Below are 24299 nucleotides of genomic sequence, written 5' to 3'. Positions count from 1 at the left end.
ACTGGAGAAAAAAACAACGCTCACTTTTAATATCCAAAATAAAATATGACAGCCCGATTCTTTACAGCAAATGTGTTCAGATACAGTGAGTAGATAAGATATTCGAAACTAAGTCGAGATGTTGTCCCGCTTGTCCGGACAGGCCAGTTGGAGTTTTTATTTTATTTTTTATATTTATGTTTTTACTTACTTGTGGAGTGAGCAGTGAGGACAGGGACACAGGGAGGGAGGGAAGTGGACTTTTTGGGTCAGAGCCGAGGACTGCCCATCGGTGGTGGTGGAGGGGGCGGAGCAGCAAGCATGCGCTGAGCTGGCAGAGTCTGGGGCTGGGAGAGACGGAGACACGGGCTGGCTCGGCTCCGGGTGGTGGTGCTGCTGCTGTCTGCTCTTCAGACGGACGCGGGGACGGGAGACCACCGCAACACTCAACGCCTCCTCCAGTCCAGTAAAGCCCACCGAGGCGAGACACTAGCGGAGAAAAGAGAAGCGAGACACCGAGAAAACTAAAAAGGACAACATCCCCGCTCGGCGCTCTGAATCTACGGGGAGTCGGCATCTGGAAAAGAAGAAGAAGAAGAAAGAAGGGAGACCCCCCTTCGTGACATCTCTCCCGGTCTGAATTGCCCAGCGCACCCCTCCTATGCCCCCAGGAGACGACCACCCATAGAAAACCCCCCACTTGACCAGCGTTGCCATTAAGCGATGCGTTTTTTTAATCTAGGAAACAAATCAATTCATTTTTGATGCACAACGTAACCGGTGGTCTTCGTCTACTCACGAGGAACAGCTATACGGATTTTATTTTGGGTGTTTACACTTTTTGACGGGTTTCTGGTGGCATGAAGATCATCATTCCACGGCAACTGACAACACTATAATTTCATAGACGATCCTGTGTTTTTGAACTGATGTCTCATTTGTCCATGTTTAGAAATAGTATTTACAACTGTCTGGGAGCGGGCTGCCTCTCTTGACACCAAGACGTGTCAGTTCTGTATTTAATTATTATTCCCCCCCCCCCCCCCCTCCCAAAAAAAAAATCAAAATCAAAGAACCCACGACAGACTTGCGAGAAGTCACTGTCACCAACAGCTGGAAAAAAAGAGTCGCTTCGCCTGTGAAGTTTTGCACCGAAGAGAGAGGGGTCAAGTCGGAGATATCTCGGCCATATCCACGACATTTTCCCTGCAAGGTAAGCGACAACTCTCTGCATCCCACTCCCCGACTGTCTCTAAAAACCGGTGGCTGCATGCTGGCATCGGTACCACCCGGTTCCGTTTGTGTCCAGAAATGTGCATGTATTTCGTGGCGTGAGTTCACGCAGGGCAGCACCAGACCCACAGTGACCTATTTTCCGAGTGTACAGCGGCGCGTTGGCCTCAGCGTCAGTCATTCCTACAGGCTGGAGTGACTGTCACATCCAGCCGATCCAGGCTGTGACCGTCACCGTCATGAATGATGCGTGTAGCCTACGTGCCTCGCCAGCGTCTGTAGAAATTACGCAGACGCAACATTTTCTGGTGTCTGGCTGTCTGTGTCCTCACGGACACCCCCCCCCCAAGAGAGGGACATTTTACAGCACTGTCACAAATCCCCCATCATCACAACTCAGCCACTGTGATGCAAGATGAAGGCTTCATGAGCTCCCTGTTGTAAAAAAGAAAATAAAAGAAAAAGAAAAAAAATAAGTCAGTGAATTTAATTTGACTCGGAGAGAGTAGGCTACAGCCAAATGGACCGTTATATTTGTACAGTCTCTGAGCTACAACTTTACAAGGGATACATTAACACTGAGAATTACATTTCTGTGGTTGTATACTAGCAGTTATCTAGGGCTATACCTAGTCATCACTCACTCAGTGATGTGGTCCTAATTAAGTCATATAACTTGGAACTGTTAACTGCTTCTTCTTAGCCTGTTGTCAACATCTTTGTCTTCAATTTTTCCATTTATGATTCAGGCCTTGGCCATGATGTCAAAGTTAGCTGAGGCATGTCACTGGGGGGGGGGGGGGGGGGGGGGGGGGGGGGATGAAACGACGAGCTTTGGGGGCCTGGGGCCTTATAAAGAGCTGCTTATCCTCCAATTAAGCAATTCCACTGTCCCCAAACCCTAATTGTGTGCACATTGCAACTGGGGTTTGGGACCCGCGGAGCCTCTCTCTCCATTGGCTCATTTGGCTGCCTCCCATGGGCCCATTGTCCCAGACAGCGTCAAGGGGAAAGAGACCAACCCTGCCAAGGCACAACCTAACAAGCTCTCGTACTAGAATGAATGAAATATAAGGGCCTGATCATTAGACGCATTAGGCTACAATAGTGAGTGAGGCACACTCAGGGGGGTGGTGGTGGGAGGAGGGGGGGGATGCATTTCAGTTCTGAAAGTGTGTAGGTCGGTGGTACATTTTTGTGTCGGCACACAGTATAGTCCGGACTGTTTATTTAACTCTGAAAAAAGTGTTAATGGCATATACATTTTCAAAAATAGCAGATCTAAAAGCATGCATCACAGTGGACTGTGGACTTTACCCTGCAGGTCTTTCTGTGATTATGAGAGTAACTTTGTAAGTGTACAGTAAACTCCTCAGTGTTAATTCATCGATTTGCATTGAGCTCCCTCAACACTCAGGACGTGACAGTGTGTGGCTGTGTGTGTGTGTGTTCACTGTGTTGGTTGCAGATTTAGCGAGCGTGCGATTCTGAAGGAGTTCTGGCTGGTCTCAAAGTATGTGGTCTTAGAAGAACGTTGATTTATACACAGTCTGCATAACCAATTTCTGTAAGCGCGTGAGCTTGTAGATCGGCTATTTGAGGTGCGCGACGACACTGGGGCTCAACGAAGTCCGAAGAGTGAAAGAAAGAGAGACAGCACAGGGTGTACTAACCACTCTGGAGTAGAGGGAGGACTCTCTCCTCCCTCCATTCCTCTGCTGCCATTTAATCCCCCCCCCCCAGAACCGCCACCAGCACCTTCCAGGTGCTCGTCATCACATCCACAGCTTTGTGTACCCAATCAGCTGATGACATGACTTCTGGGTTCACCCACGGGTCAGCCGTAATATCCATTATGAACAGACACAGTGGTATCGATCACTGATGGCACGCTGCTGGTTATTTATAGGGAACGCCTCTGTCTCTCAGGCACACACACACACACACACACACACAGTGAGTGCATGCGTGTATGTGTGTCACATGCACACATTCACACACACATATGCAGATATACAACGGAATAACGCACTTTCTGCGAGAGACACCGTCGTACGACAGAGTACGAACTAGGCTTTAGGACAGATGTGTCCACACACTGGGGTCCAGCTGTGCATTCCACAGTCAAATATTCAGGATGTGTCTGTGTGTGTGTGTGTGTGTGTGTGTGTGTGTGTGTGACTGGATGTGTGTGTGTGTGTGTGTGTGTGTGTGTGTGTGTGTGTGTGTGTGTGTGCATGCATGAATGTGTGTGCACCTGCATGGGCAGCCTGTTTTGCTGTACATATTCTCATTCTGACTGCATGCTTGGCCAGATGTAGATACTTGGACAGATGCTGGGAGCAACAGTGTGTGTGTGTGTGTGTGTGTGTGTGTGTGTGTGTGTGTGTGTGTGTGTGTGTGTGTGTGTGTGTGTGTGTGTGTGTGTGCTCAGCTTTGGTGCATTCCTGGTTCAAGCCGCAAGCTTTGACACTAGCTCCTCCACCACCGAGCAGACATCATCTGCTCCAGTAATTAGTAATAATGGATAATAGTGGGTATCATCATTGCTGTCAGGCACAAACCTATCTCCATATTTCATCCGTTTGTGTTTTTTCCATACACGAATGCCCTATTTTAATTTTATACCTCAATCTATGACGGTGAAAGTAGCGAAAATATCGGATCAGCAATTTTAGTTATTTCTGAGAACTCTGAAATGATGTGCCTATGATGACATGCCCCAAAACTAGGGAGGCCAGGTTGGAATGTGGTTAAGTCTGTCTGTTGGTTTTATAAATATTTAACCAATGAAAAGTGTTGAAGCTTGTGACTAAATAATAACTACATTGGGTCAACTGGAACACAGGCTCTTTTTCCCCCCATTTCCTGAAAAGTAACGAGTTCGGACCTTTAAGGTTTCCAGTCCAATAAAAAAAGTCCAATACTTCATACCCAACCACTGTGAAATGAAACTCCTAATGGCTTTGGATGCTGTAGAATCCACCTTCGTGGACTTGGGCGGCACCCCCGTCACCCCTATAACTTCCTGTGTCATGTGAGCTGAGCCCTTTCACTGTAGCTATGACGACATCATGGCTCTGAGGTCCCGGGGCCATGTGAGGGGAAGACAGCTGCATTAAGGGGAAAGAGGTGCACCCACACGGGTATATTCCTGCGTCATAGAGCGCAGCCACCAGGCATGTGGCGGAGGCATGGTCGCAAGCCGCAGAGTGGCTGTACTTAACGTTTTCAAACCAGCTAATAAAAGCACACCGCATTTGACATTAAGCAAAGTGTCATGGATTCTATTTCTCTCGTCATCAGAGGAGAGCCGGACGCCGCAAGGAAACGTCCAAGAATGCAGTCAGAACACCCCCCCCCCACCCTCACCCCACCCCACCCCACCTCCTCAGACACTCATCTAAAACCTTAAGGACACTGAATTCCTTCACACACAGTTGTCAGTCTGTGGCCAAACCGTTGAGAATATCCCTGAGGGCCGGCGAGGGAGGGAGGGCTGGTGGTGATGGTTGCTCTCGTCTCAGTGGACGGGGGTGTGAGGTGGCCCAGGCTATGCTATGGGGAGCCAGTGTGTGAGTGTTTGAATTAATATCGCGGCGGGGTTCCGTAGCTGCCGGGGGATTACGGTCAAGCTGAAAGGCAACTCAGCAGCAGGGGGGAGGATTATAGTGACCAGTGAAAGGGGGCATCATGCAGCGGAGACATGGCTCCTCATACACGCTCGCATTTATCTTCACACGGATAAAAACCACTTAATTGTACCCATAGATCCACATGACGGGGGTGTCCTTTCCCTGGTTCAGTGAAAAAAAGAGAAGACAAAATTAGAGCTTGACAGCAATTAGTGTTGCGGTGAACTGCTCTGTGAAACGACGCATTGCTCCCTCGAAGAATTATGACTACTATTATGCCGTGTTGTTGCTCTGACATGCTGGATGGAGTTGCACATCCCAGCCTGTTTGACCTTTGCTTGGGATGAAAATTGGTGCCAGAGGAGGTGTGCTTTTCCATGTGTGTTTATTGTATTGGAGTCGTTTGGCAACAGGATGAGGTCACGGTGTATACAAAATACGCTTGTGGTGTGATTCCTTTTAATATTTCCATTATTATTATTGATTTTGATTGAGTCAATGTTAATACTACGTTGGTATATGCTTATAATTAAATTTAATTAATCTTTCTTTAGGTTTATTATGTTTGTGGTACAACACCAATTTCACTGACTGCTATATTATTAGTGTGGATTTTAGGAGAATTTGTGGCCAGTACCTATACAGTTTTTCATGTCACTGAGCTGGTGGGAATCATTGATCCTGGTTATACAACAATCGTAAGTCTTAATATATTAATTTGACAGCAAGCTGACACCATAAGTTAACCAGACGACACTAGCTCATGTCATCGTCAAAACAAGTACTTTCCAGCAAGACACTATTAGAAATAAAGTTCATGTAAGGTCAGGAAATTAGAGACGAGTGTACAATTGGGGCATGCATGCATACAGCATACGGTACTCTCAAGTCTGCACAGTGATATTATAATTACAGTCCAAAGCACCAAGTCCAAGTCTATTCTTTCCACTATCTTGTCAATAATCGTTGCCATGTGCAGGCCAGCAGGGGAGGTGACACATGCATAGCATGGAGTGCAACAGCATGATCTGTCTCTGTGGGGTGGTGGCCAGGCTCATGACCCATCATGATCTGTCTCTGTGTGGGGTGGTGGCCAGGCTCATGACCCATGCATAGCCATCAGACAGAGCGGATACAGAGTCCAGAGGAGCCTGACTCACACTATAGCGCATGAGCTGAAGGAGAACAGTGCATTCCGCCTTCCTCCCTGGCTGGCTGGACCCACAGACCATGCATTTTTCCCCAGTTAAACTATAACCACTAATCACCACGCTGTCTCACAATTTCCTCCATAAGCAGACCATTTCTTGGCCCCCAAAGTCAGTTAAAACTAGGCCCCTGCAGGCAGGGGTATATCGTGTTGATTCGTGTACCCCTGTTCAAATCACCTGCGTGGGACATCCCAGATGCCACCAGGGCTCTCAACCTATATGGGCCGGAATCTGGAATCTGCCACACTGAAGTGTAATGGTCAGTTCCTGTGCTGCGAGTCTACAGGGCTGTATTTCCAAAATAAACACAGACAACTCAGTGCCTCACTCCAGCTACCCCACCCTACCTCTCTCTCCCACCCACACGTTCTCTTTAATGCTCCTCGTGAGCTCCCTGCTCAATGTTTCTATAGCGTGAGAGAATTTCAGCTTTTGCAGAACCCTTCAGACAATACACAGACCGTGTCTGGGTCACGGCACACTCCATGAGGAAAAGCAAGAAAGAAGGAACATAGGAACAAAGCCAAAGTGTGAAAGAATAACAGAAATATTAAAGGACTCATTAGCATAAGGGTGGCGGGAACAAAGCAGTGCAGCTTGTTTTTTTACAAAGTCCATTTTAGGTTAGCTCCTAGGAGATACTTAATGTTTAACTCCCAGATGATATTAAACGTGGAACCAAGCTGGAGCCTGCGAGATATGTGGGAACGTCGCTCGTGAAGCAGTTTGAGCTGTACAGTAACATGCTAGCAGTGCAGCAGTTAATGTGGAGACACAGCTGGTTTGTATTATTATTTACTTGCTTTGGCCAACACCCTGGATTCTCCAGTATACCCACAATAGCACTGTAGCCCGTACACTAAGGTCGAGGTATGTATTATATGTGTGTGTTTGCTTGTTTGAAGAGAGAGAAAGGGAGGAGGGACATGGGGTGGGGTAAGAAGAGGGGGGTAATTTAAGCGAGGGTGAGGCGGCGTTGAGGAGAGGAAACGAGTGAGGGAATGAGGGAGGGATTTTCATGTTTTTGTTTTCAGAGAACGGGATGAAGGAGAAAGATGAAGTGAGGCATTTCGCAGACTCGAACGAGACTCTCAAGTCTGGGCCTGGGCCTGGCTCTCTGTCTGGGCATATCCAGTCCTGTTAGCAAGCTACTAGACTCTGCCCCTTCACCCCTCCCTCCCTCCCTCTAGCCCTGACTCCTCGGGACGACATCTCCTCGCTTTTAACTCTGCCTCGGTGTCCCTCCTTCCCTCCCTCACATTTTCCTCTCACACTTTCCACAAGTCCATAGCTTCATAATAATATAAGCTTAGCTGACATTATATAAGATGTTCATCAACTTATACATGCAGAGAGAGAGAGAGAGAGAGAGAGAGAGAGAGAGGGAAGAAAAAAACGCTTGGTCTGTAACTATTTACCCTCACTGGTGTCGTACAGTTGTTGCCAGCACTAATTTAATTCATATGGTCTGTCTCTAGCGGCTTTGTATGTATGGGGGACTTGTATAGTTTGGGTACATCTTATTACCTTTGAGCTGTAAATTATGTTTCGTGATAGAACACTTATCCTCAATTCTTATCCAGTAGTAAGTAGTTTGTTTTGGTAACTTACAGTGGCCATTTTGAATATTGACCATCGCACTTAACACAGCCTGTCTCTCTGTCCTTGTTGCTTATTTTGTTCCAGTCTCAATAAACCTGTCAGTCACACTAAGCTATACCATAATTGATACTAAATGCCAGTATTGACCCTGGGCAGATGAGGCTGCGAGGACATGAGCACTGCACTGACCTTCAGCACTAATGGAGGGAGATCCTCTCCTGGTTCATTGTTTCCAAAAGCTGTCGATAAGAGATTTACAATTATTAAAACTTTACGGATCAATGACTTGATCCACAACGGCAACAAATGACTCTGCACACATTGAACATGAAGTGGCAACCTTCAGATGGGCTGCATGCTTGTTTACAGCATCAACCTGACAGAGTCATCTATCTATGAATTCCAGGAATCTCTTTATGTACAGGTATGTGTCTGGATGTTTGACTGTCCTGCACAAGCATTCATCCGGTCGACTTCACACATGGCGGAAGTGTTGCTGAGGACCTAGTCTCGCGTGGCCAGACTGTTTGACTATTTTCAAACGCTTTCCTTCATACAGTCTTGAAGCATGAGCAAGCGATAAAGCGGAATTGAAACCGCCTGCCCACTTCTGTTTCGTCTTTACAGTCGCGCAAATCTATCCTTCTGAATATAAATCATCTAAGCATATATAGCTTTCTGCTTAGCAGAAATTAGCTGGAAAAAAATCAAATGTAAGGATATTTTAAAATATATTTTTTGTGAACGGAAATCCCAGCTTCCTTGCTCGGATTTCAGGAAGTGTAGTTCACAGACAGGAATAGTTGTCTGACTACGGACTGAGGACCCAACACTGAAGTGCAGTGTTGTGTTGGTTTGAAGTCAGTCGCATGAGAGGTCTCCAAACAGCTGCCATATACCCTTAACTGCCAGTTGTGTTGAATTGTAATAGAAGTGCAATGCTGTGCCAGTAAGCTTAATCCTGAAAATGACAACCCGAAGACTGAAAACTATTTCCATTCAATAAAGTATACATTAGCCATTAGGACCAACTGTAATTACGGCCATCTCTCTCCCTCCAGCCTATTCTCTCTATTTTTCTATCTCTTTCTCTCTCTCTCTCTCTCTCTCTCTCTGATGGAAGTAGCATCAGATGAAAGCTGTAGTGCGGAGCCTTGTTGCTCAGCATGATCCAAGACCGAGAAATACAGAGCGAGAAAAGGAGTGGGAGACAGATAGAGGGAAAGAAAGAGAAAAGGGCGGTCATGTTGACCTTGTCTGGCAGCCAGCCTGTCGGAGGAGAACGGGGGGACGCCAGGAGAACGGGAGGGCGCCATGCTCCGAGAGAAGGAGGAGAACGTGGAGGGGGGGGGGGGAGAACGGGAGGGCGCCATGCTCCGGCGGTGCCCCTTTTGCGAGGGGAGAGACCACAGTGCTGCGGTTCAGGTTGGCACGGTCCGCCACACAAAGGAAAACCAACACAAGCATTGTGTTTACAAGCGCGTGTGTGTGTGTGTGCACTTGTGTGGTACTGGTAAAGTAAGAGGGCACCCACATTTAAAGACGCAGCGGCTCCCTGAACCCTCCCCCCCCGTGGTGTGTTTTTCTGCATCGCCCCACCTTCCTTCAGACCGCCAGATCCCACACACACACACACACACACACACACACACACATCACGTCACTTCTACTAATTGCTCTCTGCTGTTTTGTGTTTCTCCCTCTTCCTGTTTTCTTCTTCTTTCAATATGCTTTGGGTTTGGGAGCTGAGCCCCTTCCCCGTTCCTCCCTCCCGGCCATGCACGCGCGTCGCACGTGCACACACACACTTATACACAAATAGTCTTGCATGCTAACAAACATACACATGGCCACTCCCTGGCCAGAAGTCCTACTGCCCATCTGGCCCGGTGGCCCCCCTCTCGGCTGTGCCCCCCGTGCACCCTCCCTTGCTGTGTGTGTGTGTGTGTGTAATACAGCGTGGCTGGTGCACAGGTGTCACCCCGCCCTCCCTTGGGACGGGGTGTGGTCGCCTATAGGAATTCTGGGGCAAGTGAACACGACTGCATGTGGAAACATTACGTCACCGCCCCCGACGTGTCCAAAAGGCCTCGGTGACACCGCACAGACGCACAGATGCTCAGGAAAAAGACAAAGTACACAAAAAAGCCAACTTGTCTATTATTGTGACCAAAATAATTGCGATTCAGACTCAGGATCATTCATAGTACAGGCAAATTTAGGGTTTAACCTCGAACAAAGTGCAACAGAAACTTTTTTCGTTTCATAGAAATGTTAGCAACAACATATCTTTATAGCAAGAGGCCGATGCACACCTCAGGCTAGTGAAAGGTGCGCAGGGCAATAGAGCATAATATTAAAAAGGGTATCTTTGAAAAACAAAGAAGAGGTCCCGCACACTGTCAAACACATTAACTATTTTTTTTTGCTCTTTATTAGGTCAACGTTTTAGTCGCTTAGACCTTCATCAGGACAGACAATTGTCTTCTTTGTTTTTCAAAGATAACCTTTTTAGTAACAACATATCAAAAATCCTAAGAAATCCCAGTGGTGGAACATATTGAAAAATGCTAAAATAGGTGAAGTATAACAACCTATATAATAATAATTCGCAAAATTAAATTCTGATTTAAGTAGCATGTGATGTGAAACAATAGGGGGTTTCCATCATTCTGAATCCATCAAATTATAGTTTTGCAATAGCATTAGCTTTGCATGAAAAACAATGCAAAAATCCTTTGGCTAAAAACGGCCACAGCTTCCCAGAAGCCCAGCCCAGAGGATGACTTGATTTCTGGTTTCGTAATCATAACGCGGTGGCCTCGTCACCAGGTCCGGGACAAATCTGTTGTTTCTTTTTATTTATTTAAAAATGGCGAATTAAACGCATTAAACAAATAGCGGGTTTAGCGTGTTAACCCTGGATTAAACAATTTAAAGCCCTGAAAGTGTTAGTTGTTCAATATGTTCCACCACTGGGATTTCTTGATATTGACTTTTGATATGTTGTTACGAACACATTTATGAAACAAAAGAAGTTGACAGAGTTTCTGTTGCAATTTGTTTGAGGTTGACCCCTTTTTATTTTTCCATAAATATTGAAATACAGTGAAACTTGGCGTTAATAGCTCTGCACAGTCTGCAGATGTTCCCTACATTTTGCTAAGCAGCATGCTAAACACGCGATGCATAATCCCCCCATGGTACTATACCAGAGCAGGCCCAAAGCAAGACATGTAATCAGATTAACTTGTCATACAAACGTGAATGCATTTTAACATTAAGAGTCATACCGGATATGCAGCTCGCCAAAGGTGAATTGATCCAGTGTACAAATTCACCATGAAACTTAAAACGATTATTGTGAGCATTTTTTAAATAACGAACCAAACGATAACGATTATGGTCCCATCCCTAGACCCACCGGAGGCTGCGTTGCATAAAAGCATGATGGTGGGATCGTATTACCCAGGCTATTGAATAAGAAGGGCTATAGCTTCCCAGGGAGTTCACCATGTGCCTTTTGGCTCATTGAGTTGCAAGCAAAAGGGAACTGGCTGGGGTCAGTGTGTAGAAAGGCGCAGGGGTTTGTTTCTCAGGCGTGTGGTGCCATAATATCCCCATCCAGGAAATTACTGTGAGACAGGCCACACCCCTCCCAAAGCTGGAGCGGTACCCGGCGGTGTTCTGTACTGAACTGAACAACACACACACGCACGCACACACATGCGCACGCACGCACACACACACACACACACACACACACAGCCAGCCTGATGTGCACTAGCATGTGTGTGAATACACAGTATGTACTGTATGTATGAATATGAATGTGTGTATGCATGCGTGTGTGTACGTGCACATGTACATATGTGTGTGTGTGTGTGTACTGTATACGTATAGGTTCTGCACATTTCTCCGGTGCATACTGTACATGCATGAGTGAGTGTGTTTATCTTTGGTGTGATAAACAGTAAAATAAATTATAACCCCAAACAACCCTCTTTACCCAGAGCACTGTAAAGCTGCAGTAAGCCCCCACACTCACCCACCCCTTCATGCTGTCATTGGGAGGCGAAACCGCACCTCCCCGGCAACTGGTGCTGAAATACTGGCCCAAGGTTGTTCCTTATCGCAGCGCAGTTTCCATACGCGAGTCACCCCTATTAATCCTGCTGTTATACACTTAGCTGCGTAGGAGACCGACGGAGGGAGGGGGGCTTGGGATAGAACGAGAGAAAAGAGAGCAAAATCTGGACCCCCTCCCACTTCCCTCCTACCCAGTGGCTTGGAGTTGGCGCTGGGCTTTCACCACCGAGGGAACATAACAAACACATCTCCTGTAGAGTCCAACCGCAGCTGCCTCTCGCTCGCTCCCAGAGACGCCTTGAAGAGAGAGAGAGAGAGCTCTCTAAGCTATACGGAGCTTATTTACTGATGTACTCTTGAGCAACCCTCCAGGCAGCGTTAGCGGCGGGCGCACACCTGCATCACACGTTATGGGCTTAAGACCTTTCCACTTGAAGCTTAAACACTCACCTGGGTGAGAGTGGCCACCAACGCCCTTTGTGTGTGCGTGCGCGCATGCGGGTGGGCGTGTGTGCGGGCGCTCAGTGTGGTATTTTAAAGCGTTAGGCAGGTGCCAGTGCTCTGCATTCCTACGGTGACCTTGTGCTCCTTTCCCTTGCGTTGCCTTCAGGGGAGGTCTGCCTCAGCAAAGCCGACAAGGCAGGGAGAAGTGTGTGTGTGTGTGTGTGTGTGTGTGTGTGTGTTTGTGTGCATGCATAATCATCTCAAGGGATCCTTTAAAATGGACCCTAACCCTATTAAAAACACCGTAATCTCACTTTCCATCGCCTTTTAGGACCATTGGGTTGGATAAAATCTCTTGGTTGTATGTATCCAGCCCCATAGTAAAGACAAAAGTGCTTAGCATACCTCCACACATGCACTATAATAATACACACACACAACACTCGCACGCATCATCATCTGCACAGCCCCGGGAAGGAAATGTGGAGAGCAGTCAGGGGGGGGGTATTGATCCCCAGAGAGAATCTTAACATGCTGCCTTTGACATATTTATGCCTGGACAAATATTAGCAGTATTCCGCGCTGCCGGTCCAGCCGCGGTGGAATAACAGTGGGCCGAGTCAGCGGTGGATGACACAGCGGCGGAGTGGGACTGCACTGTCACACCTCCTCCAATCCCTGCCCAGGACTCCTGGCCCCCGATACGGGGGCCATATATATATATATATATATATATATGTATATATGTTAATGACGTTTAGAAGATTTAGAACTGGGGGTCTATGTGTGTAATATGTGGTTTTAGATATTAACAGTGAGCCCAGTGTCTCTGATGTCATCGACACTGGGCTCACTTACTTCCTGGACTACATGTTGTCTCAGTAAGACAGCCCTCCCCCTATCCACAAGGAGGAGCAGTGCACCAAAGCAATATGGGAATTGTGGTCCAGGAAGGAAGTGAGTGGGCTCACTTCATGTCGATGACATCAGAGACACTGGGCTCACTGCTAAAATCTAAAAGATCTAAAACCACATATTACACACATAAAGACCCCCAGGAAAGTGTTCTAAATCTTCTAAATGTCATTAACATGTACTTTTTTGCAAAAAAGTGAAGTGTCCCTTTAAACTGAGAGGCTAAATAAGTGCAACACTTAAGTGCATCACTTAAGTGTTGCACACTGTAAAATACACACACACACACACACACACACACACACACACACACACACAGACACACAGAAACAAAACATGTTTACTGCGAGTGGAAAAAAACTGGGTTGTGAATATGGACAGGCTGTAAAAAAAAAAGAAAAAATACAAAACTAAAAAACAGAGTTGTTAACTTTTATCGTGGGACTTTTTCCTCTATCACCCACCAGCCCAGACACCCCCGCTCCTTCCACAACCCCAACCCCACCCACCCCACCGCTCACTGGCTTGGTTACTTTGCTTTCCCTCCCTACCTCTCTGTCTCTGTCCTCTCTCTCCTCTCTCTCTCTCTCTCTATCTCTCTCCTCTCTGTCTCTCTCTATCTCTCTCTCCCTCTCTCTCTGTCTCTCTCTCTCCTCTCTCCCAGCTCTTGTGGTGACGCCCCTGTTTGGCTGGCGAGTAGACTCCAGACCCTGTGATTGCAGGCAGGAGTCGGAGTATTGCATCACTGCCTGTGGGGAGAGGCCACAGGGACAGACCCAGAGAAAGAGAAGGGAGGGGGGTGCTTTCAGCATGGAAGGCGCAAGAAAAACATATAAGACTTTAGCCCGAGGATGGGAGAGAGTGAGTGCAGGAAGAAAAGCAACGAAGAGACAGCAGGAGGTAGAAAGATGACCAGCGTTGTTTCATGGAAGGTCAGCATGTGACAGACAGTCTGTCAAATATCCCCCAGCTCGCAGGTGGACGAGGCTAACACATGCACGCACACTCCACTTCTCTCCCCTCCTCTTCTGCTGTGTTGTGAAATGTCCCACGTTATTGTAAGATTACTCACCCACCCTTCAAAGACCACCCTAGTGTTGAGTGAATTGCCGTAAGCATTAGTGTTGACTACCGTGTTCCATGTTGATATTAAGTGCTTTTACAACACTGATGAAAAACATAAAACTTGGCAAGTAAGCGAGGACCTCACAGAATGACTTGCCTGTCATTGTCTGTCTATATACGTATCATTGCTTTTCAGCTTCGGGGGAAGTTTCCTATAACCTGACGCCAACATGCTGCTATCCCTTTGCCCGCTCCTATTACTGTGTCTGTCTCTTTCTTTTCTTCTCTCATGGCATAGATTCGACGTCGTGCCTTTACCTAAACTGTAGGCAGCACATATAGTCCAAACATACAGGCAGTAGGCTACAGCACAATAGCACTCACTAGTTCCTTTTTAGGATCTCTTGTTTATTGTGTAGCCCCAGCAGCATCCATCCATCCACCCATCACAACCCACTGCCCTCTACCCAAGAGTCAAGTCAGGTCAGTGTGGTGTGCGTGTGTGTGTGATAATCCAGGCTTAGTTGGCTGTAAGGCTTACTGACACAGTATCAAATCCCCCATCCATTCTGCTGGCTCTTTATAGATCAGTAGTGGCTTAATCTTGCTATATGACAGACAGAGATAAATGATGTTCTGGTGTCAGGCCTGCAATTCATTGCCGTACATACTAGGCCCATTAGGCTTTCAAATGTTTTTCAGACGCGAGTTGAAAGTGAGCAATGCGATAGGTTTTTCTCCTCTGTTACTTTTTGAATGAAAAAGAAAGAAACAAGGACCTATATCTTCCTGATTGTTCAATGTGAATTTATATATTTTGTTATGCGTTATGTTGTATCTTTGTAACTCGGTAATCCCTCAAGAACAGAATCTGAGCTGTGGTACTGAATCTGTCAGCAGGGGCATTAAGAATATGTATGAGGAGAGTTGAGGACGGGCCAAGTGGGCCAACATCCTGTTATCCACATTCTATAGGGGTGGTGCCCGCAGAGGCAAATTCAAAGTTCTCGGAAACAAATGTGTTAATTTAGACTTCTGTTTAATACAGACTTCATCTCGATATAATTGATGCTATCCTTATTAGTTTGTATGTTCTTAATACAGACTTCATCTCGATATAATTGATGCTATCCTTATTAGTTTGTATGTTCTTAATACAGACTTCATCTCGATATACAGTAATTGATGCTACCCTTATTAGTTTGTATGTTCTTAAATTAGCTCCCACGGCACACCATGTCTCTATATTTACCATCTTCACGGGAGTACATGAGCAGTCAACAGTCAACAGTTCAGGTATTGAGGTATTTACGGGTTGCAAAAGGCGCTACCGTTGCTATCCAGCTGTGAGCAAAGTGAAATATCACTTTAAATGCGTGCTCCTCCTTTCTTAGGTAGCACTCCCCTTTAACAACAAACCGCAAGTCAGACCCGCCCTCGTCATTCCCTCCCTCCTCCCCCCCTCCTTCCCTCCCTTCTTCCAGCTCTCCCTCCCTCCCTCCCTCCCTCCCTCTGCCTGGAATTCCTCAGTGTCTGAACGATCTGGCTGGGGGCCATCGGTAGCTCACTGTGAGGCTTCCTGTTGCACTCTCCTTCCTATACTCTCTCTCTCTCTCTCTCTGCCTTTCTCTTTCATTCTCCCTTCCTCTCCTCCTCTCATTCAGTCCCCGTTCTCTTCCTCCGTTCTTACGTTCCGAGCTTTGTTCCCTCCCGCCTCACCGACACCGCTATATAGGCCGCGTTTTGTGTTCAGGTCATTAGTGTCTCTTTCAAGACGCTGCGATGTATTCTCTTCACCCTTCCTGACGTACACAACAGGTGTCCCTGCCTCGCAAACACCTCATTCATACTTCCACAAACAACTTCGCTCGCCAAAGATTACGTATTTTCAACTGAAAAAAAAACCTTCTGTGACTTTTTCGTCAAACCATATAAAATGAGCCTTTCAGACTTTCTCTGTGCTGCGAGTGTCTTGCTGTGTTTCTTCCCTCGTCAACACTCCCCAACGCCAGTTATTTTCCCAGAATGGCTCTGGTACCAGAACAGCTGTGCCAGTGGACCTTCCGCCCAGCCAGCTCTTACATAATCCCCGTACATTGCTGCGTGACGTGGACATGGCTAGCGGGTAGGGTGTGAGGTGTAGACTGACAATATGGAAGTAAGTGAAAACCCTGGGAAAGGAAAGACGCCCCGGCCTGGAGGTCACAGAGGACAGGGCTACGTTTTGTGGCTGGAAGCAGGGATGGGGGGGGGGGGAGAAGAGTCATGCAGGGTCGCGTTTACCATGAATGACAGACAGGTACAAGGGAGGAGTAGGTGAGAGTCAGTGATAAAGGAAGACAAAAACAATAACAGAGAGACAGAGAGAGAGAGACAGGGGAGGAGGGTGAGAGGAGGACTTCATGGAGTGGGGGAGATGGAGAGAGTTAGAGGGAGGAGTGGTTCTATATGGTTCCCAAACCTATTAGCCTGTGACCCAAAAGAGACATTTGATGTCTCCCCGCCGGAAACCGTTGTAGATCGGCTTTTTTCGCTTCCGCTTCAAAGTCGTGTTGAATTTCAGTAATTTCTTTTAATTTAATTTATTCATTTTATCCATGAAATTCTTTAGAAAAATAGGTTGAATTTAATTTTAGTGTATGAAAAGCTCTGAAATATTCTTTTTGTATTTTTTTGGAACATAATGGAAATAAAAAGAACCAGAGAAATCCACAATTGGGTCCCGACAGAGTTAGAGGCCCGGAGGAGGAGGAGTGGAAAGTAAGGCTTCCTGTCTGTGGAGGCGGCTGGCTGGAGATGGAGGCAGGGGGGAAGAAAACCGCCCAGTTTGGTGTGTGTGTTGCATGTGTGTGTCCGTCCTTGCGCATTTGCGTATGTGGTGTGTGTTGAGTAATCCACCAGAAGGAGGGGGAACTACTCTGGGACTTTTGTTTGGGGTGTGGATGTGTCTGCCTTGTTACCCTAAGAAACATAATTGATGACAACAATAAGATAAAGAATTAAGGGGAGCAGAGAAAGAGGGGAGAGCTTTTTTGGGAGCTAAAGGGCAGCGTCACACATGCAGTACGTGTGAGAAGACTCAGCGTCCTGTTCACGTTCATTCTATGGGAACAAAGGGATGGAGCCTCTCATTGCGCCTCATTGAAGACGTTGACGCTGTTGAGGTCAACCAATGGGAATGACCCGTGTTGTTCAGCCCAGGTATTTTGCTCGTAGTTTTCATTCAGTGAGCCAACCACTCCAACGTAAGTCAAACTACACACACCACCAAAAAATGGGCTCTATGCATACACGCCATTTTGGAAAGAACTTGGGTCCCTTCGCTACTTCCCTCACAGGTGTTACCGCTGATACTAATGAAGGCTCTGTTCCATTCTGGTCCAACAGAGTAAGGGTGCTGCTATTGTGCAGGTTGGCATTCATATACACTCTCAGAGTTATGGGCGTCCTTGAAATTGAAAAGTTTGAAAACCACTGTACACTAAACGGAACAGAACCTTAATTAGTATCATCAGTAACATCTATGAAGGAAGTATATATATAGGGAAGTGGCCCGGAAGTAGGAAGAGTTATATTCTGTGTGCATAAAGCCCATTGGCACTGCCCACACTCCCAAAGACAACATGGGAAATTGACCCATGTGTAGACATGCATATTATACACTATACAGTATGTTGGCTACAACCCTTGTGTGTGAGTGACCATACCCATGCCATGTGTGCAGTTTGTGAACGAACTGGCACAAACGACTCTCTGGTGTTCAGTGGTGAAGCCGCCCTGTGCAGAGAAAAAGCCTGCATGGCATCACTCCGGTGCAGCTGGCAAACTGCCCGCGTTGATTACTGCGTCGACAGTTCATGTGCCAGTTCAATCATTTCAATTCAACTCCAGGTCCATAACAAATAAAATAACACAAATCAGTCCAACTTATGGACAGTCCTGAATGCTAAATGCCCACAGTCTATATATTATAGAGGCCGTGGCACCAATGTCTCCGCATTGCCGAAGAGAACTGATTTGAACTCTTTACAGGATGAATTAAAACCACAACAGCACAGTTGTCTTTCGGGGGGGAAAGTAGTCCGATGCGCAGTCCCATATAGGGTAAATGTAAGCCATGAACTACGACATCACATAATTCAATCCGTCACATTAGCTAAGTATAGTAAACGCAGTGATCACATGGCCATGCCAGCTGCCTGACGATCGCTGACTAGAACCACTTCACTACTTTAACCTCGAAAGACACACATTGTTTGTGACCCGCCCACCGGTTCTAAAAATATCTTCCAAATCCAATTTTTCAGCTTTCTGTCAGTAGAAAACGTTTTCATGTCATAGACCCACAACATTATATATATCTCTGTATATTAAGAGGAATAATGACTTGATGCCGGCACCAAAATATTTTAAGTTTTAAAAATGTTTAAAATAATATAAATTCAAAGATTGTCACAAATTGTCACGATTTACAAATATCCCCCCCCCCCCCTCCTCTCTCTCTCTCTCTCTCTCTCTCTCTCTGTCTCTCATTAGCAGGCAACATTGCAGCACTCTCTCTCTCTCTCTCTTTTTCTGGCACAACAGCGCCCCTACTGGTACTCATAGTCATACTGGTGCTCATTAACGTCAGATAGGTGAACCAACACATAGGTGAACACGGACATTGCTGTTCCTTGGAGTGGTTGCACCACTCAAAAAATAGCAGATATGCAAACTTGTGATACGCTACGAGCTTGTAGATCTGCTATTTTTGAATAGCAAAAGTACATGGCTATGACACAGATTCTTTCCCGGTTTTATTGTGTTAAGACAAATCCTCTTCTAAATGTGATGGTTGTGGGGTCTGCCTGTATTTCTGTGCCAAATCAAAGCAATGATTGCACTCTCAGATAAGTTTCAGCTGCGAAATCCTCTTAAAATGTCAGAGGTTAGAGTTCACGCCACACCCGCACCGCATCCGTTTCACCTTTGACTCCGTCTCGCCCACCTGGTGAATGGAAAAAGGGGCCAGGTCTGTACACGACCCCCCCCACCCCCACCCTGCCCTGAGGGCGGGGCTATTCACACAACCGGCAACCGGATCCAAGAGTGGACTACTACAGACACAGAGTACAGACCAGCTCAGTAACATCACTCGCTGGCAGCTTGAGTCACAATAGAAGAGAATCATGGTATGTTCATACTGTACTGTTACTGTATATATACGGAGAACGTGACCAGAAGAACAATTATTTCAAATTAACACCATGCACGCTATACTGCCCCTATTCTGAGGATGTCATTATCGGCGAATAATCGGCAAAAATAGGAGAACTTTCAGTGAAAATCTGCAGATCTACAATCTGACACGTGGCGAGTTTGCAGATCGGGCTATGTTCGGTGAAGAGATTCGGTGTAGAACAGAGGAAAAAAGGACAGACCCCTGGGGACCCCGGTCAATGAGGTACAGGGTTTAAAGTGGTTTTGTACATTGCCGTATAGGATGGTGTCGCTGGAACATATAACCTCACAACAGTGCAATACATAATAGACTATCACCTGGGCATTTGTCATTGCCCAACGTTGGTTATGGGGGGCTTGCATGGTTACCACTTTAGCTTGTACTGATTGGCCAGTTACTGCCATGTTATCGTCCTCTCTGTTCTTTTAGCACTCTCCCACACCCATGGCAAGAAGCTGGGTGTGTGATGAACATAAATATACATTATGTACTTACTATACTAAACTAGGAAAACAAGTCAGTTGCTTGCGTTTGAGTTCCTCTCTCTCTCTCTCTCTCTCTCTCTCTGTGTGTGTGAGAGCAAAGGGAGCCCCAGGGGGCGATGGCTCGCCTCCTACAGACTACCTCCCAGGGTCACAGCAGGAGGCAGATTCAGTTACAGTCAGCCTCAGAGGGGGTCCCGTCCCGCACACACACATGCACACACAACACTCACAGAGACGATAACACACGATACGACTTATTTTTCTGCGGCTTTCTGTGCCTTCTCTGCGTGTCGTCATCCAATATGCTCATCTGCCTCGGCCTGACGTTTAAGCCTGATTTATACTTAAGTAAAGTTTAGTTGCTCGTCGGTGAAGTGAAGATAGGCAGTTTGCGAGCGTACATCTCGGAGTGTACGACGTGTTTTCGGTGCACGACACCGTGCGCGAACAAGTACAAATCACGGATTCACAGTCCTCAGCTGATCTGATTTGGCAACAGATCAGTAGAGTCAGACAGTGTGGGGGTCTATTGGGCACTGATCTACTGGCCTGGGACCTCCTGGAGGTGTTGAAACATCGCCTTTGACCTAAAAGCCACACCACCCCAGACCCCACCCCCTGCTTGCACCTTCAACCCCAACCCCACCCGTGCCCTCACCCACACACGCACCCCATCAAAGGGGTTCAGTGCAGTGCTTCCTAATTTAAAAGGGGGTTACTGTAGGGTTCGGACAGGACGGGGTCATTTTGGGGTGGAAGGGTCTTTAAGAGGACAAGGACAAACCTCTCTTTCAGCGCCACACTCTCTCTCTCTAGCCTGTGTTTACTCTGCTGGGGAGAGGGGAGGGAGGCAGAGAGGGAACTAGGGGGTCTAGAGAAGAGAAGAGAATTGAGAGAGAGAGAGAGAGAGAGTGTGGGTGGGGTGGGGTTGTTAGGGCCTTCAGAGAGGGGACAATGTTGCCTTTCAAAGTGCTTGTCGACCCCACGGCCAAGCGAGGAAGTCTGCATGGGGGCCGGTCAACACCCCTTCCCCAAACTTCACAGCCACCCGTCACTGTGCCTCATGCGCAGGCACAGGCTCACACAGACGCGCTGTATGCACGTGTACGCAGAGCGCAGATGTGCATGTTCTAACACGCACGATGCTCTCCAGTGCATGCTCTCTGTCTGTCTCTCATTCTCCCTCTGCGTCACTCTTTTGCTTTCGCACCCCTGGTATTCACAGAACACACTTATTACACACACACACACACACAGTACACACACACACACACACACACACAGTACACACACGGAGCATGTTAGAGAGGCAGGGGCTGAACTTCCCTAAAAGGGCAATTTTAGCAAAAACAGGGCTGATTACACATGAGATACAGGTGGAGAAGACAAAAATAGGACCAAAACAACTAGAACAAGAACATAACAGAAATGCAACACCTAAACAAGACAGACAAAGTCTGTAACTGTGACAAAGATGCGTAACAACATGGATTTCTACACAGAGGACAAATTCTTTCAACGTAAAATGCTGGGTTCAAGTTCAGGAGAGTTCGGAAAAAGCAATTCTCCTGAATGCTGCCTTGGGGCATGGCATGGAAAGGGGGGCATTTGCATTTATTTCACCATCTATCGAGAACCCTTCGCCCCACCGACTGCACATTTGACACACACGTTTCACACCACCACAGGGAGTGCAGTGCCCGGCCTCGGTGGGATACACCATTGTCCAGAACCAGCCTCTGCCCTCTGACTCCATATTTGGGCATGCCTGACAAATAACTCCATATATGGGCATAACTGGGTGGGGGGATGCACTTCCAACTTGCAATCGTTCCAAGTAGGCCACTGCACAATGGGCACCGCTCTAGTAGAGTAAATGCTGCATTCATGGTGAGGGAGAGGGCAGGTTTTTTACGGATGGGTAAAAGGGCAGGGGCTCAAGGCGCCTTTGATGTCTATGTGTGCACGTGCCTGAACCGTGAGTCACAGCCCAGGCTTCCGGCCCGGCCCGACCCGGGCCGGGCAGCCTGGGCCCCGAGGTAAAGTTGATTCAGGTGATTCATCAGGTAGAACTCCACGCTTCTCCTGGGAACACATGGCACCACATAGACCGCTTATAGTATAGAGTGACCGACCACTGGGAAGCCATATTTCATGAGCTGCTGACTTGCTGAGAATAAGCGCACCAACAGAGGTTCAGTGATTCACGTGGGAATTTTGACACGTCGGTGAAACGTTCCGGTCTGATGTTTACCTTTATGGCGCATGCCTCCTTGTGCGGATGCTGTAACAATTTAAGCCCTGTATGTACCGTACTTGGTCGTAGACCAGTGGTTTCTGAAACATTTTCATTTCAAAAGGCCCCCCATAACTCAAATAGTGTACAAAATACAAATGGAACCCCCTCAGGGGACCCTGGGGGTCCCCGGACCCCACTTTGAGAACCACTGCTCTAACCAGTTAAGCCCTACACACACTTGGTCATAGACAAAATAGTGAAAATGGCTGATCGAGCATTTTCGCAACGATCACAAGACCAAACGAAATAGAGCTCAAGTGGTTGAACCAGCGATTCTCCAAGTGGGGTCTCAAAACCCTGGGGGAGCGGAAAGGGGATGTGGGGGGGTCTGTGTGATGTGTCCAGGGGGTGGTCTGCAATACATTCTATATGAAATTCCATGTCTATCAAGAGACAAAAAAAAAACCTTTCATGTGATTGGTTGTTAACCCATTCTGACCGGGCACCCATTTTGGTGTTTAGCATCATGTTATGCTTTAGCTATTGAAAAATAGCAGATCTACAAGCTCATAGCGCGCCACCGAGTGTCTCCAAGTGGGGTCTCAAAACCCTGGGGGAGCGGAAAGGGGATGTGGGGGGGTCTGTGTGATGTGTCCAGGGGGTGGTCTGCAATACATTCTATATGAAATTCCATGTCTATCAAGAGACAAAAAAAAAACCTTTCATGTGATTGGTTGTTAATGTCTCACGTTGCTAAATTGCTGGCACTTTAAAGCAATATCCCCCTGCATGAGGCTCATACCCCACAGTGGGGGGTCCACAGAAAATAATCTATGCCAAAAAGGGGTCTGTGACCTCCAAATGTTTGAGCAACACTGCATTAAGTCCTCTCGATTTGTCCAACACGCTATTTAATTGAGCACATGCTGTAATGCAGTGCAACAGCAAGCAAGTGCAACATCAGAGCGAGCAGAGTTGTCTGTTTGTTGACTAGAGTGAACTCTAGTCAACAAACGACAAGGTAAATACGCGAGTCAGATAAGTAGAGTGCAAAGAGAACAATGTGGTGCTTCGGAGAAACTAGGATACCAGGTAAACAATGACCCCCCCCTAGCATCCATCTGTCTGAACCACTGCTTCCACAAACACTGGGTCAATAGTAGCCTGGCTAGGCTAACAAGCCAGACTCGGCTGATTCAGTCTGGCCTATTAGCCAGGCTAGGTCAATTGTGGGTCGTGGTGGACACATGTTTACGGGGCCCTTAATTTTTGGGTTCTTACATTTATTTTGTTTCTAATTATTATCATTTCAAAATATTTTCAGAAAAAAAACTTCAATTAAAAACAAATTCAATGATTTTGCATGTTGTGAGCTTTAGTATATCTGCTATTTTCACTAGGAGACATCACATTTATCTTTTGGGTTTACTTACAGACTAAAGTTTGGGAGCCACTAAATAACGTTCTTAACATTTGTGCTCCAGTAAAACAAATCTAAACAACAAAAGCATGTGAACAAGTAGTTAAACCAACATAGATCTGCATAGGAAAATAATGTACAATAACAAGAAGCAACAGAAGCAGCATGGCTCGTTTTATACGTATAAAGGGAAGAGGGCATTATTCACATAAGGATTCAGGGTGGGCTAGCAGCGCTGCAGCGGAGGCCTATTTAATAAATTGGAAGAGATGAGATTTAGCGGCCAGCTATTCTTGAGGTATAGTAATGGTTTGCACATGGAGCAGCAGCCTAGAACAGTATAGTAGGTGAGAGAGAGACTTTGCATGTGGACTTTGTGGAGACCCCCGGAGTGGCTTTCAGGGCAGCTAGGCTCAGAAGTATGGCGTTTATTTGGCCACAGCGAGAATCTGGGACTGTGCATTCAGATGAACAGTGTCCAAATGTACACTGTTCACTGTTCCACAGCTCCATGGGTCCAAAGTTTTGTTCCATGTCGTAGTTTGTTTCGTATTAAACGTCGTTATGTAGACTGGATTATATATTTACTGCTGATCCCGGGCCCAGCTTTCTGTTTGTGCCTCCGGTGGGTAAGAGGCAGGATTTGGGGAAAGGTTAAGCCGGTTCTTGGAGCTGTGCTGTGGGGTAGGGGGATTTCAACGCTTAGCGTGGATGACAGATGATTTTCTGCTGCTTTGGCCAAACAATGAAGCCAAAAC

General features: G+C 46.9%; 1 protein-coding gene across 2 annotated transcripts in view; it reads left to right on the top strand.

Annotated features, from left to right (window-relative positions):
• The first annotated feature begins 327 nt into the window (after positions 1 to 327).
• Positions 328 to 24299, top strand: part of glis2b (GLIS family zinc finger 2b) — a 42613-nt gene continuing 18641 nt past the window's right edge. For both annotated transcript variants that reach the window (XR_013964896.1, XM_080776173.1), the window contains exon 1: positions 328 to 1192. The gene's annotated coding sequence lies outside the window, so the exon portion shown is untranslated. The remainder of the gene's footprint in view (positions 1193 to 24299) is intronic.

The sequence above is a fragment of the Protomyctophum bolini genome (assembly GCF_963924005.1).
Source record: "Protomyctophum bolini genome assembly, chromosome: 11".
Classification (NCBI taxonomy): domain Eukaryota; kingdom Metazoa; phylum Chordata; class Actinopteri; order Myctophiformes; family Myctophidae; genus Protomyctophum; species Protomyctophum bolini.
Note: the sequence above shows the minus strand (reverse complement) of the source record. Positions and strands in the feature narration are given on the sequence as shown.